Consider the following 14,782-nt stretch of genomic DNA (forward strand, 5'->3'; position numbering starts at 1 on the left):
CATTGACTATTCTCTTTTTATTTTTGGAACAAGAGATGATGGAATTGATAAATACTTGATTTTTTTTTTTTGTATTTTTTTTTTTGTTTTTTTTTTGTTTTTTTTTTTTTTTTTTTTTTTTTTTTTTTTTTTTTTTTTTTTTTTGAAGGAAACACTTTTGATACATAACAAAAGGAAACAAAAATTACATGACACTTTGCAAGAGGTAGCCCTTTTTGATGCACCCAGTTAAATTCGATGGTTGTTTTCTTAATGTAACCTCCACCTTCTATCCCAACCAACCAAAGAACAAGCTAGTCAAGTTTCGTTCAGTATTCTAAAGTGATTGGCAATCGTAACTTCCTATCCAACACCTTGAAGATCGAGGCCATACATGTATTGGTAGATCGTGCGCGTGCAAATTTCTTATCACTATGTGAATTGTGCTAGAATCAGGGTGCCTAAATATCTAGACTAAGACTCCTAATAAAAATACATATTTGCACAAGAGTCAACATTTCAAGGTAAATGAGCTCCATTTTTATGATTTTTCATTTTTTTTTTTTTTTTTTTAAATTTTTTTGGAATTTTTCAATTTTTTCAAAAAGAAGAAGGAGTTCGTTTTTAATTATAGCATATATCGTGGTATCTACTCTATACCCCCAAACCTAAACTAAACATTGTCCTCAATGTTTCAAAATATGGAAAGAATTATAAAACAATATGGAAGGGACATGCTGAGTAGAGTAAAAGGAGAGAGAATACCCGATTTCGGCGAAAGCAGAATTAAAACTCCGTTATTCAAGGCAAAAATCCAACATATTTCAGCCGAGATCATATTGGATTAGCAAAATATATACAAAAGGAACAAAAGGGTTTTTAAAAATTTTATCTACTGGATTATATAAAAAATTCACCATACACTAACAATCTAAAGAGTTGAGGATCAACCCAAAAGACGAAGTGTAGAGACAAAGGAAGTTTCAAAACACTAAAATTGGACTTAATGGGTGAGAGTGAAAAACCGAATGAATACCCCTAAACCAAAATTTTTCAACAGGTTTACTTTTAAGCACAAAATCTAACAATTTTAGGGGTTCAGGATTCAAAAGGTCTAACTCATAATGGACTGTTTTCGGGATGGGCAAACATGCAATTTCCAACTGTGGCTCTTTAAAAGTGTTATATTTTGAAGCAAAATAGTCCAAGAGGACTTGGGAAGCACACAGTTCCAATCCTAGTTAGGAATTTTCAGAAAAATGGTTTGACAATATGGGTACAAACCAAATCTAGGTTGGGTGGAAGGCCATCAGATTGTGACTTAGGTAGAAGAATAGGCATATCATTATCAATCAAATCAAAATCTTCTAACTCATCTACACATGTCACATCATGCTCACAATCATCAATCAATTGGCAAGATACAATCAGAATTATCAACATCATCAACAGATTTACTCGTGTATCGGCACATCAGGGGAAACATCACATGGAATACTAGAAGAAATATCATGCATTAAGGTCGGGGCAGAGAAGCCTAATGTATTTGAACCCAAAGGTTCCATAACATTTTCAGTATAGACATGTTCTTCTAACATAACATCATAATCATCATCATCATCATGATAGGCATTTTGCAATCTAGGATAATTTTCAATCCTAAGGTCGGAGCTATTACAAGAATAAAACTCTAATTCATGGGGTGACTCATATCATGTGGTGTTGTTCCTGTTTCCCTAACGGATTCCCATTGATGGGTTTTTCTGCAATCTCGGCTAAAAAATTCCATGCATCATCCACAGATTTATCAATAAACTCACCATTACACATAGACTCAACCATGGTTCGAGATTTAAAGTCTAGTCCCTCATAGAGGATGACGACAAGTCTCCACTTCTCAATTCCATGGTGCGGACATTCACTCAACAAATCATTAAAACGTTCAAAATAGTGAAAAACAGTTTCCTCATCCAATTGGACAAAACAATTGATACTTTGACGAATAGCGATGGTCCTATGATGTGGAAAAAATTTTTGGAAAAATTGATTAGTGAGTTGTTCCCAAGTGGTGATTGATTGTGGTCTCAAACCGTAAAACCATGTTTTGGCCCTTTCCTTTAAAGAAAATGTAAACAAACGCAATTTCAGAGAGTCTTCGGACAAATGATCAGGTTGCATAGTCCGACAAATTTGTTCAAACTCTCTTACATGAGTATAGGGGTTCTCAGAATCGAACCCTCGAAATATAGGAAGTATTTGTATCATGCTTGCATTTATTTTAAAAGGGTTATTGGTTTGAGGTAAGACAATACATGATAATGGAATTTGTATTGATGGATACATGTATTCATGGAGAGCACGAGGTTGGCCCATTTTGAAATGACACAAAGCCCACTATTTGGTTTTAATGGGTTTTCAAAAATTTGGTTTTTGATGGGTTTGGATTTTTGGGAAAAATTTGGTTTTGGTGGGATATAAAAGAAATTTGGTTTAAAATTGGGAGCAAAAGAAAATTTTGGTTTTTTTTTTTTTTTTTTTTTTAAAAAGAAAATAAAATTAAAAGAATAAAATTTGGTTTTTTTGAAATGGGAGCAAGCCCACTGTGCAAGCCTCTAATGAAATGGAAGGAAGGCTGCGGCCCACAATCGGTTATCAGCTGGGTTTAAACCCAGAGTCCAAAATACAAGTCCAATGAAAAAAATTTAAACAAGCCCACACAAAATAAATACAAGCCCACAAATTAAACAACAAGCCCAAAAATAAATTATTACAAACCCAAAATAGAAAAATAAAAAGCCCAAAAAATTGGGTTAATTATTACAAGCCCACAATTAAAGAAATTTGGAAGCCCACAAGTTGGGTTCTCTCAATGGAATGGGTTTAGGCTTACCTTTTTAGCACAGCCCAGCTGCTCTGATATTGTTGCAAAAACCCAGTTGGGTTTTGGTTCTTTTCCTTGGTGGCGTCCCAGCAGAGGAAAAACAGGTTCAGAACGGCAGGTCCAACAGCAAATGAAGTGAGACAGATGCAGATGCAAATGCTATGCAGTGAAATGCAAAAATAGCTAATAAAACACACGGAAAACACAGCACCAATCCCCGGCAGCGGCGCCAAAAACTTGGCAGGCCCGGAGATGTGTGTAAAAATGATGCGATGAAAACGGGCCTACAGTAATACCGCAAGTGCACGGTCGTCAGTTGTAGCTCGTGCAAGTACGGGTCGATCCACAGAGATCGGGTGTGTTTTGGAAGCGTTTTAGCTAATTGGGTTCCTAGTTTGTTGTTGGGTTTTGAAGCCTTTTGGCTTAAATTTGGGCTTTGAGTACTAATGGGTTTGAATGCCCTTTGAATGAATTGGGCTTAACAGTTTACTAGGCTTTGGCCTTAACTGGGCTTCAGAGGCTTTTGGAAGTGAACTGAGCTTTGGGCTCAGTTGGTTGGGCCTTTAGCCTTTGGTTTCACTGAAGTGGACTTGGGCTCAGGAGTGAAGTGTGGGCTAGGGGTGGAAGCAGCAACAGGCAGGAAGAGGAAGGCAGCAGCAGGAGCAAGAGGAAGGCAGCAGCAGGAGCAAGAGCTGCACAGCAACTGCAGGGGAATGAAAGGCAAAACAGAATGCACAAGCAACAGAATGTACAAGCAGCAAGCCAAAAGAAGTAGCAAAAGCAGTTAAGACTGCAAAGGGCAAAAACAAGGAAGAAAACAGCAGTAAGGGAAGCAACAAGAAAACAAGTAGCAGCAGCACAAGGCAATGCACAGCACAAGGCAAAGATGGAGTGTAAACAGTGGCAAGTAACAGGAAACAAAAATCAAATAAACCAAGGCTGTTAGCCAAGGGCAGGGAGGAGAAGAAGCTAACAAGGCTAAGGCAAACTAAAAGAATGGGAAGAGATAGTAGCAGTGGCTCTAGGCATACCAATGGAATGGGAGGAGAATTAGCTTGCTATGAGCACTAATTTCCTCCCATTGCTCAATCACAACAATGCAATAGAGTTAAGCAATTACATGGAGTGGGAAGAAAATTAGCTTGCTATGAGCACTAATTTCTCCCCACTGCTCAATCAAAACAGTGCTTTAAAGGCTTCTAGCCTAGCATTCCATCAAACTAACATCACAAGACAGTGAATTGGAACAACAAATGAACATTTAACTAACAGTGACAACAACAGTGAACTAGGGATGGCACTAACAAGACATTAACAAGACATTGCACATTAACAGGAACAATTAAAATTAACAGGAACAATTAACAGTGCAATTAAAAGTGCAATTAACAATTGAAATTAACCTAACCCAAATTGGGTGGAAACTTGGCTAGTCCAAGAACAGTTTTTACATATCACATCACTTCCCTTTTATACCCAAATAATCAAATTAGGGTTTACACCCATTTTCCCCAAAAATATTCAATACACAGTACAATTAGGGTTTAACTTATTACCCAAAATTTAGCTTCCAAACTCCCAAAATTTGCTCGACCCATGCTTCTTGATGTCCCTCTGATGCTCTTCCTGCTCCTATTGTCCCCTAATTTCTAGTTATTTTACTCACCCCAAAACCTAGGGTTTCAGAGGTTGTGAGATGAAGAAAATAACTAGGCTAGGGTGTTGTCGGGTGTTGGAGATGGTAGTGGCAGTGATGGAACTGGTGGTGGTGAAGGAAGCTCGAGGTCTGGTGGTGGCAGTGGGTTGCAGGCGATGGTGGTGGCAGAGAGGTGGCTCTGCAAATGTCGGGTGAAGGAGATGAAGGAGGGGCTCGACTGTGTTTGGGATAGGGGGTGTGTTTGGTGCTAGGGTGTGAGGCGGGAGCATCTGGTTCGATGTTTGGCGAGCTGAGCCGCTGGATATGGAGATGGTAGGTAGATCGGACGGCTAGGAGAGAAGCAGTTTGTAGCGACCGTTGGATGCGGAACACAACGAAGTCAACGGTGCTAGATTAGGTTAGGTGCTATAGTGTTGGGCGGAATCATCGGGATTTGATGCACAGTCATAGGAGCGACCGTTGGATTCAACTACCATCTAATCTGAAGGCTTGGAATTTCAGCGCTGTGGTGCTTGGCAGAGACTTCCGATTTTGATGCTCTATGAAGGAGCGACCGTCGGATGCTTCTGAGAATTGATCTGATGGCTGAGAACGGAGGCGCTTTTGTGTGTAGAAAATGAGGTTGTGCGCACCATTCTTCGCGGCTTCCTTGCGTGATTTCTCCCGGCTTTTCACTACTTTTCTGCTCTTTTCCGCTCCGCAAGTCATCCAGACTTTATTTATTACCTAAAAATGCAAAATTAAGTAAGAAAAATATTTATTCTTGAAAACAATGAAAATACAGAATATGGGATAAAATGTAGAATTAATGATCAAAAGATGAGTTAAATGCCAACAAAAAAGGATAAATATATACAATATTTGGCACTCATCAGGAACCAATTGATAATCCGATCTTATATTCCCGAAGAACATCCTAGATTAATCAATCACCTCTCAACAGTCTTACTTGAATACACAAGAGGACGTAGAGGAATCAAAAACAGTGAGACGAAGATGTTTGTGACTTCTTTATCTTGCCTATCGGAGAACTCTCACGATCTCAAGCCAATCAATAAGATTGTACTCGTACGATAGAAGATGTAAGATCAGATTACACAACTACGATAATAGTAGTATCGGTCTGGCTTCACAATCCCAATGAAGTCTTTAATTCGTTAACTTGGTTTTAGAGAAGAAAACCAAAGGTTAGAGGAGAATCGACTCTAGCGAGCGCACTAGTATCACACAGACGTGTGGGGATTAGTTTTTCCCAATGCTAGATGTCTCCTATATATAGTCTTCAAATCAGGGTTTTGCCTTAGTTACAATGCAATCAATATTCACCGTTAGATGATAACCTGATTTAGATTCAAGCTAATATTTCTCAACCGTTAGATCGAAAACTTAGCTTATCACAGACACTTGAGATATACGTTTACTGGGTTTGTGAAAACCGTGCCCAAACATGTATGTGTATGTTGGTTCAAGATAGTAACCCAAAAGGTCAACCATATGAGCATTTCATATTAACCTTGTTCTTCTTCACCATAACTAGTTCAATTGACTCAAATGAACTAGTTAGTTGTTCAATTGCTATGAGATCTTATGTAACTACACAAGACACAATTGAAACAAAGATGATTTGATTCGATTGAATCGGCTCATGAACTTTATAGCCACGATTTGCATACTTCATTCCTTAGTAATTTAAGTATCCTGTTCAGAGCACATCTTTAGATCATAACCTACTCAAGTACCCAAACAAGTTCGCGGACTTAAGACAACCGACAAAGTTTTCCAAACTCAGCAGAAAATCTCGGCAAGGAGACTTCCGCCAGTTCGCGGACTAAACACGCAAACGAGTTTTTGAAAAATCCAGCAGAAATTCTCGGCAAGAGAACTTCCGTCAGTTCGTGGACTTGGCAAAGCCAATTCCTCCGGTTTCTCTCAATCAACAAATTTCGCAAACTTCGGATTAAGGAATAGGACTTATGCACATATGTGTTTCCGCACAATGCTTATATCCATCATTGGTTATATAGACCTAAACTCTCATTCCAACCATTGAAACATTCTTAGAGGACGTTATATAGTTGTTACACTATTTCCCGTCAAAGCGATTTTCAAAGTGATTGAAACATTACGACTTTCGTCATTAGGTGAAGATAAACCCGATCAAAGCGAAATACTTTAACAACACATGATTTTGAGATATAGATAGGCGAGATATACTCGGCTCGAAATATCAAATGTGTATGATCCAGTCTATATAACATACGAATTTTGTCTCATAAGAAGTAGGAGATAGAAGAGAGACTTTTGAGTGATAGATAGGTTCAAGTCTCCACATACCTTTTTGTTTATGAAGTTCCATAATTCCTTGAGTAGATCTTCGTCGTTGTATGATGAATCGCCATGAAGTCCTTGAGCTCAACTACACTTTTCTATCCTAGTCCGAGACTTAGTTATGTAGACTAGAAATCAAGACTCATAGTTTTGATCACTAACATTGACAAACATGCTTGAGATAGCAAGGCATGCGATGTCGACCGAGCTATGCTCTAACAATAAGGTCTTAAACGTATTTTCCTGCTCTGATACCAATTGAAAAAGCGGGGTCTAACAACCACACCCAATATTTCTCTTAGCTATCTATATGGACTAACTCCAATATATTTTCAAGAGAATCAACTAGACAGTCAGACTCAATCTTAAGAAAAGTATATCAAAGAGTCATATCTCTATTTCTTAGAGCTAGCATTATGGTGCCCTCCATCCCTTCCCTATCCCACAATATCCCTCAAAAACTCAAAAAACCAAGCATTATGGTCTCCCATATCCCTACATGTGTAGGGATATCCTTCCCTTTCCCTACTAGGAGGAACACATCTGATCCCTCTTGTAGGGAGGGAAATCACACAGTAGCCGTATGAAATTCCGCTTTGCGGATACTGAGTAGCCGTAGCTTTTCACACGGCTACATAATAGCCGTTTCGGAAAAAAATATTTGTTTGACCTTTTTCGTTTACACCTCTCTCACACCCGATCCTAACCATCCATCATTAATAACAACTCTATCTTTTCCACCGTCGGATCCCAATGGTCATTTTTTCAAAATCCCCTATAAAGACCACTCTAATTCTCTACTCAAATCACACCAAATCAATTTCTTCTTCTTACATCAATTGATTTCTTCACTAAAATCTCTCCAATTTATTTCTTTTTTTAAGTAAGAGTTTTAGATTTTGTTTTGCTCATCAATGTCGGAGACTCAAAAGCCAAAAAGGAAACATAGAGCGAGATTTAGTACTTTGGAAGATTTTCACATTGTTACTCAGTACTCTGCTCTTGGTTACACCAGTTATGTAGATAAGGAAGAGTTTTGGGAAATCCTTTTTCAAAAATTTGTGGAAGCTTGTGGTGGGAATAAACACGAGCGTACTACAAAAAGAGTTCGTAATCGGTTTTGCATAATCAAGAATGAAGTGGATAACTTTTCTTCTTGGGTTGCAAGATCCGTTGCAACTAATCCGGGCTTGGATTCTATTAGCCGGGTATGTTATCTAAATATGTTCATTATAGTTATTGTATATGTTGTTTGTATATAGTTTAATTTATGCGTATCGTATTTATGGTTTGTTTTACATTGATGTAGGTGTTAATTGCGAGAAGCATTCATGTTGAGATACACAAAAAAACACTTTACTCGAGATGCTGAGTATAAACTGCTTAAAGATGTTCCAAATGTACCAAATGTACCAGTAGGTGTAGCTGAAGATATGAACCAAGATTCTAATCCTCCGTCATCTCAAATTCATGGAAATTTCTCTAATATATTTAGTACTCCAACCCCATCTTCCCAAAATCCACCTACAAGCCAATTCTTCGAGAATCAATTTGCAAATAAAATTCCAAATGCTTATAACGTCCCTAGCGGTATCTCTTTTCCATTAGGATATACCCTTAGTACGAACCCAAGTACAATACCTGGAACGTCGTCAGGTGGATTTACAGAAGATAAACGCAAGTCTAGAGCAGCGAAAAAAGCCCAAATTAATAAAAAGGTCGCTGAGACAAGCAGACCTGCCACACCATCCTCGCAAGACTCCCAGATGAGCAACGCGGGCAGTAAACTTGCTGATTTTCTAAAGGAATCCCGAACGATAGTCGCACCTCGTCAGCAACAACAAAACCAAATTATGGAAAAGTTGCTAGAGACAACACAACAACAAATTAAAGCTGCTCGAGAGAAATAAGAAGGGAAATAATGCAAATCGATCTCGAAAAGTTGGCTCCAAATGCAAAAAAGTACTTTGAATTAAAACAAAATGCCATATTGTCCAGGCAGTTGGAGAGGCAACAACAAAATCATTTTTATTTTTAATAGCTTAGTTTAAGTGTTTATATTTTTAAGTAAAGCCGTGTTTCAGTTCCGGTAATGTGGTTTCCTTTTTCTCATTAACATTAATTTATATATTTCTAATTACGATAATTTGAATTATATTTTCTTATACCAACGGATCTTTAGTAACGACTAATTTCCAACGACCACTTTCAATGCCTATTATAAATTATCAAAAAGTTCCTCAACCCCAAAATAGTCGGCATTGGTATCCTCTGTGTCTCATATTTTTTGGTTTCAATAGATAACATGGTAATGGTTGGGTACACCGTAGAAGAAGACGTTGCACTCACCATAGCGTTTGTAAATGTTGCTACTCTGCCTATTGAAGATATTCAAGAACTATCCGCCTATGATAAATGGATGCTAGTGTTTGACGGCTTTGTACAAGTGTTTGAAAATGTGAATAACCGAACCAGGCGACAACTTCAACAACGGATTTGTCAAATACAAATAGAGGTTCACAAGTATGTTAGAATACAAAGAAAGATTCATGGTTACGCCCCACAACACATGACAACTGCGATTACCGTAGGTGATAATAAATATTTCTGATATTTCGAATGTTGTTTCCGCATACACACTAACCTATTGCTTTATGCTTGTTTTACGTAGGAGGAAATGGCCAAATTGGTGTACCGACTAGATCATCGTACAAACATGTTATGATTGCTACTTAATCTTTAAGGATAACTTGCCTAACTTGGAATATTACAATCCAAAAATGATTGTCGGTGTTCCTCCAGAAGACGGACCTGACGAATAGTATATGCGGTTGTTGTTTAAGATTTTGTGGGTAAATCTCTGTATAAACCCTCACGAGACTATAACTCGTCCACTAGGGTCACCTAGGGGTTTAAAGGCTTGTTCCATGTGCTAAGTGCAATCGGAGTTACTAGGACAAGTAACCTAGGTTTTTATTCAATAATTGTAATGTACTTTTATAACGGCTAATTTCAAACGACTATATCCCAACGACTATTTTATGACGACATCTTTATAACGCCTACTTTTTTACGACTACTTTATAACGACTTTTTTTTACGGATATTATAAATTGTGTTATCTATCTCCAAACAACAAACACCTATTTTCATACACTTTGCAAAATTTCTCACATATTTCGATACCTCTCATAACTCTTAACACGAACACAACCATGGGATCATTTGATTCAATTGAAGATTTGGCAATCATCAAAACATGGTACACAAAAACTCGAGTAGTAGATCACTCCCCTGTAATGGCAGATCCCGAAACCTTTTGGGAGAAGATATATAACCAATATAGACAAGATTATGGGAATCCAAAGACAAGTCTTCAACAAATTCATGATAGGTACCAGATTATCCAAAAAGCGGTTTGCGATTTTATAGCTATTCAACAACGGACCTTCAATGCCATCCATATTAGACCGTCCCCTCAACAATTTGTAAGCATTTTAGAATTGCTTTCGTACAAAACTAAGTTTGATTGATTTAAAACTACAATAATAAGTATATTGCGTTGTGTTATTGTAGCACGAAGTCGTTAAAGCGCGTTATTTTGAGGAAAAGGGTGAAGCATTCACATTTGATGAAAGCTATAATTTCATGGTATCCAAAAAAATTTGTGAATTCCTGAACTCGCTTTTGTCTTAAGTGTACATATACCCGGTATACATACTGATAAAGCGGGGGTCTAACAACCACACTCAATATTTCGCTTAGCAATCTGTATGGACTAACTCCAATATACTTTCAAAAGAATCAACTAGACAGTCAGACTCAATCTTAAGAAAAATATATCAAAGAGTTATATCTATGTTTCTTAATGTAATCATCAAATCAAACAGACAGAAATCCGTGAGCCTGATTAATATAAGAAACAACTTGGACGGTATCATAACCAATATCCAAGTGTCAATCAATTCAATCACAACCAGAGGTTGGATTCACAATTGATTGAACTTGCGCATAACCTGTGATATTTCAGTTATATAAACAAATATAATGCAGAAAACAAATAACACAGACATCAATAATTTTGCTAACGAGGAAACCGGAAATGCAGAAAAACCCCGGGACCTAGTCCAAATTTGAACACCACACTATATTAAGCCGCTACAGATACTAGCCTACTCCAAGTTAACTTCGGACTGGAATGTAGTTGAGCCCTAACCAATCTCACACTGATTAAGGTACAACTGTGTTCCTTACGCCTCTAGAACCACGCCGGATTCTGCGCACTTGATTCCCTTAGCTGATCTCACCCACAACTAAGAGTTGCTACGACCCAAAGTCGAAGACTTGATAAACCAATCTGTCTCACACAGAAAAGTCTATTATATAGATAAATCTGTCTCCCACAGATTTACCTATGAGTTTTGTTCCATCTTTTGATAAATCAAGGTGAACATGAACAAATTGATATACCAGACTTATATTACCGAAAAACAGCCTAGAAATATCAATCACATCACAATAATCTTAATCGTACGATAGCGAAACAAGATATTACGGAATCACAAACGATGAGACGAAGATGTTTGTGACTACTTTTTATCTTGCATATCGGAGATTAAATCTCGAGCAAATCTTAGATAAGATAGTACTCAATCACGATAGAAAACATCAAGATCCGAACGCGCAACTACAAAGAAAATATTTGGGTTTGGCTTCATTATCCCAATGAAGTCTTCAAATCGTTAACCTATAGGGTTTTGAAAAAACCTAAGGTTAAAGGAGAATCGACTCTAGTCGCAACTAATATCACATAGGATGTGTGGGGATTAGGTTTCCCAGTTGCTAGAGTTCTCCCTTATATAGTTATCAAATCAAGGTTTGCAATCAATGTTACCTTGGTAACAAAGTATTCAATATTCACCGTTAGGTGAAAACCTGATTAGACTCAAGTTAATATATTTCAACTGTTAGATCGAACTTAACTTGTTACACACAAATGTAAAGTGACTTCATTTAGATATGAGTAACCGTACCTAAACGTGTGCACCTCTGTTGGCTCAACAATAGTTAGCCATATGAACACTTTCTTATCAACCTTATTCATCTTAACCATAACTAGTTCAAATGATTCAAATGAAACTAGTTCTAGAGTTGTTCAATTGATTATATTCTCATATAAGTATACAAGACACAATTGAAGCAAAATCGATTTTGATTCACTCGAATCAATTCATGAACATTAAGGCCACGGTTTGCAAAAGATTGCATTCCTTAATACATACATGTATTAGTTCATGAACAAATCGATTTTAGAACATAACCCACTCAAGTATGTAAACGGGTACACATACCTAAGTAGCCGTACTTGGACTGTGTTCGCTAGTACGCAAACGAGTATGCATACTGTCGTACACTTCCAAACTTCAGTTGATTCTAGTATGCGTACCTATAGTACCTGGACTACAACTGACTTAGCCAGTACTCGTACAGGTACGCATACTCTAGCTCCCGTACTTTACCTAACCTCGCCAGTAGACACACGGGTATACATACTACATTCCGGTCTTGGACCAACACATATGCAAGTACGCATAATGTGTAAATCCAATTACGTTTAAGTGTTCTAAACTCCCATTTCAATCATTGAAACATTCTTAGAAGACGACAATAGCTGTCTCACACAAACCAGAAAATGTAAGACGGACTAACAAAGTTATGAAAAGTGATATGAACTAGCTAAAACATAAACAACTGCACTGAACTAACATTTTGATTTTCCTTTTAAAAAAAATAAACACTGCTATATTTAACTGACTTAGATAATTAATATACTTCCACCAGTAGTAAAGAGTGCGATACTGCATCGATGTAAAGACTTTGATGCATTCAAAAGGTAAATGTACTTATATATTTTCTCGTTGCACCCGAACAAAGGTCGATAAAATAAGGTTTATTTACATATTATTGGATTCTTCGTCGCATATAAATTGATAAAAGAAATGTAACAAAAAAGGACATAGAAAACACCTAGGTATACTCAGTTGTCATATCATTTGAGGTCTCCATCTTCAGGCAATATATGTTCATCGATTTCTTCATTATCACCATGAGGCACACTGTTTGAATCATTCTCAAGCATTGTATCATCTAATATTTCAATAAGATCCTACAGTACAATATTATCTCTTTCCTTCATCAAATCAGTTACTAGTCTGCAATGTAGTACATGATAAGTATTATGATATCGACCAAAATTGTGATACAACATATTGCAGCACAGGTAAGTTTACAACAAAAAAAATATGGAAACTTGTACGAACAAAATTACATAAAAATGATAAATAAATTATAAACATATTCAATTTTAATTTTCAAAAGAAACAAAAAAATCCAACGCTTAGGAACAACAAACCTTCTTAGAAAGGATAACGTATATTAACTTCAATTTTAGTCACGCATTTTTTATCTTTTAACTTACTTAATTAATCAAATTTTAATAAGAAACAAAAAACAATTAATCAATCATAAATGTTGATTTTCTTTCCCATCTTCTTCTTTTTTCTTCGGTTTGGTTCGAGTGTTAGAAAGAAGCACTCTAATATCAACTTTCTAACCACATATACAGTTGTCATAAATAAGAGAGATAAGAACCAATGACCGACATTCAAAACGATGATATCCTCCCCTGACATGTAAACTTTTACCGGGGTTGACGAATCACAGTTTATGTACGTTTTATGGTTGAGTTGGATGACGTAATCTAACTTAGCTTTATAATTGAAGACCGTAAAGAAAAAAAAAGTTTTGCTTAGCACAACTATTCATGTACTATAAAAGTAAAAAAATATAAAGAATTACTATAGACCAAGCTATATGATCTCCTACAACAAATGTCTTAGATGCAGCCCAAGACTTGTAGAAATCTTCCCAATAGTATGAGAGTGAAAACCATCATCCATGACGTTGACACTACTTGTAAACTATGTAATGAAAGTCAGGAAACCATGATACACTTGTTCCTGCATTGCAATTTCGCTTCCCAGGTATGGATGCATATTAATTTTGACATGGATTTCATTAAAAATGACACTCTAACTTTCCATGGATGGTTAACCAATTGCTTTGCTAACCCAGAAAGAGGGGATTATGATATAGATTGGCAGGTTCTGTGTAGTACTATAATTTGGTTCATCTGGAAGGTAAGGTGTGATGTTTTTAAAAAGAAAATACAGAATAGTGTTGTAACTGCAAACAACATAATCAAATTCATAAATAGCTATAACACTGTCAACGAAATTGGCCATAACATATTGGATGAACTATTCTACAGTTCTAAAAATGATATAGTTCTCCAGATAAATAAATACCCAAATGAGAGTGCAAAATGAAATACGACACTTACAATTAACATTGCCCTGCATAGGACTGTTGATACTGCTACAACTGGAATTGGCCTAACTTTGGTTGATTATACAGGTACGGTCAGAGAAGCAAGAGGCCTCTTTACTGACAATCCAACCATAGAAGAGATAGAGAGGGCTGGGGCGGAAGTTGCTTTCCAATGAGCAACATGTTGGAGTGGACACAAGATATCCTTCAGGAGTGACTCAGAACCGACTCTAGTCTTGCTGGTAGGGATGTATGCATAAGTTCGCAGACAAAGATACCTGATCAGTGAAGACTTTGACAACACAAAGAAATTTGAGATAAATTTTTTAGCTCAAGGCTTCAGTCTAGTCAGGGGAGTGGAAGTTTTTTGGGCAGCAAACCTATCCTTATTTTGTAATAAATATAAAATTAAACATTTCTGGGTTGAGCAGAGCCTATGGGCTATATTAACTTATCTAAATATTCAGCAATATAATCAAAATGTAATGAACTCCAGACATTAAACTTATGGTTTATCCGGTAAAAATGTAAGAACCTGTTAAGGTGTT

This window comes from Papaver somniferum, chromosome 10 (genome assembly GCF_003573695.1).
Source record: "Papaver somniferum cultivar HN1 chromosome 10, ASM357369v1, whole genome shotgun sequence".
Lineage (NCBI taxonomy): Eukaryota > Viridiplantae > Streptophyta > Magnoliopsida > Ranunculales > Papaveraceae > Papaver > Papaver somniferum.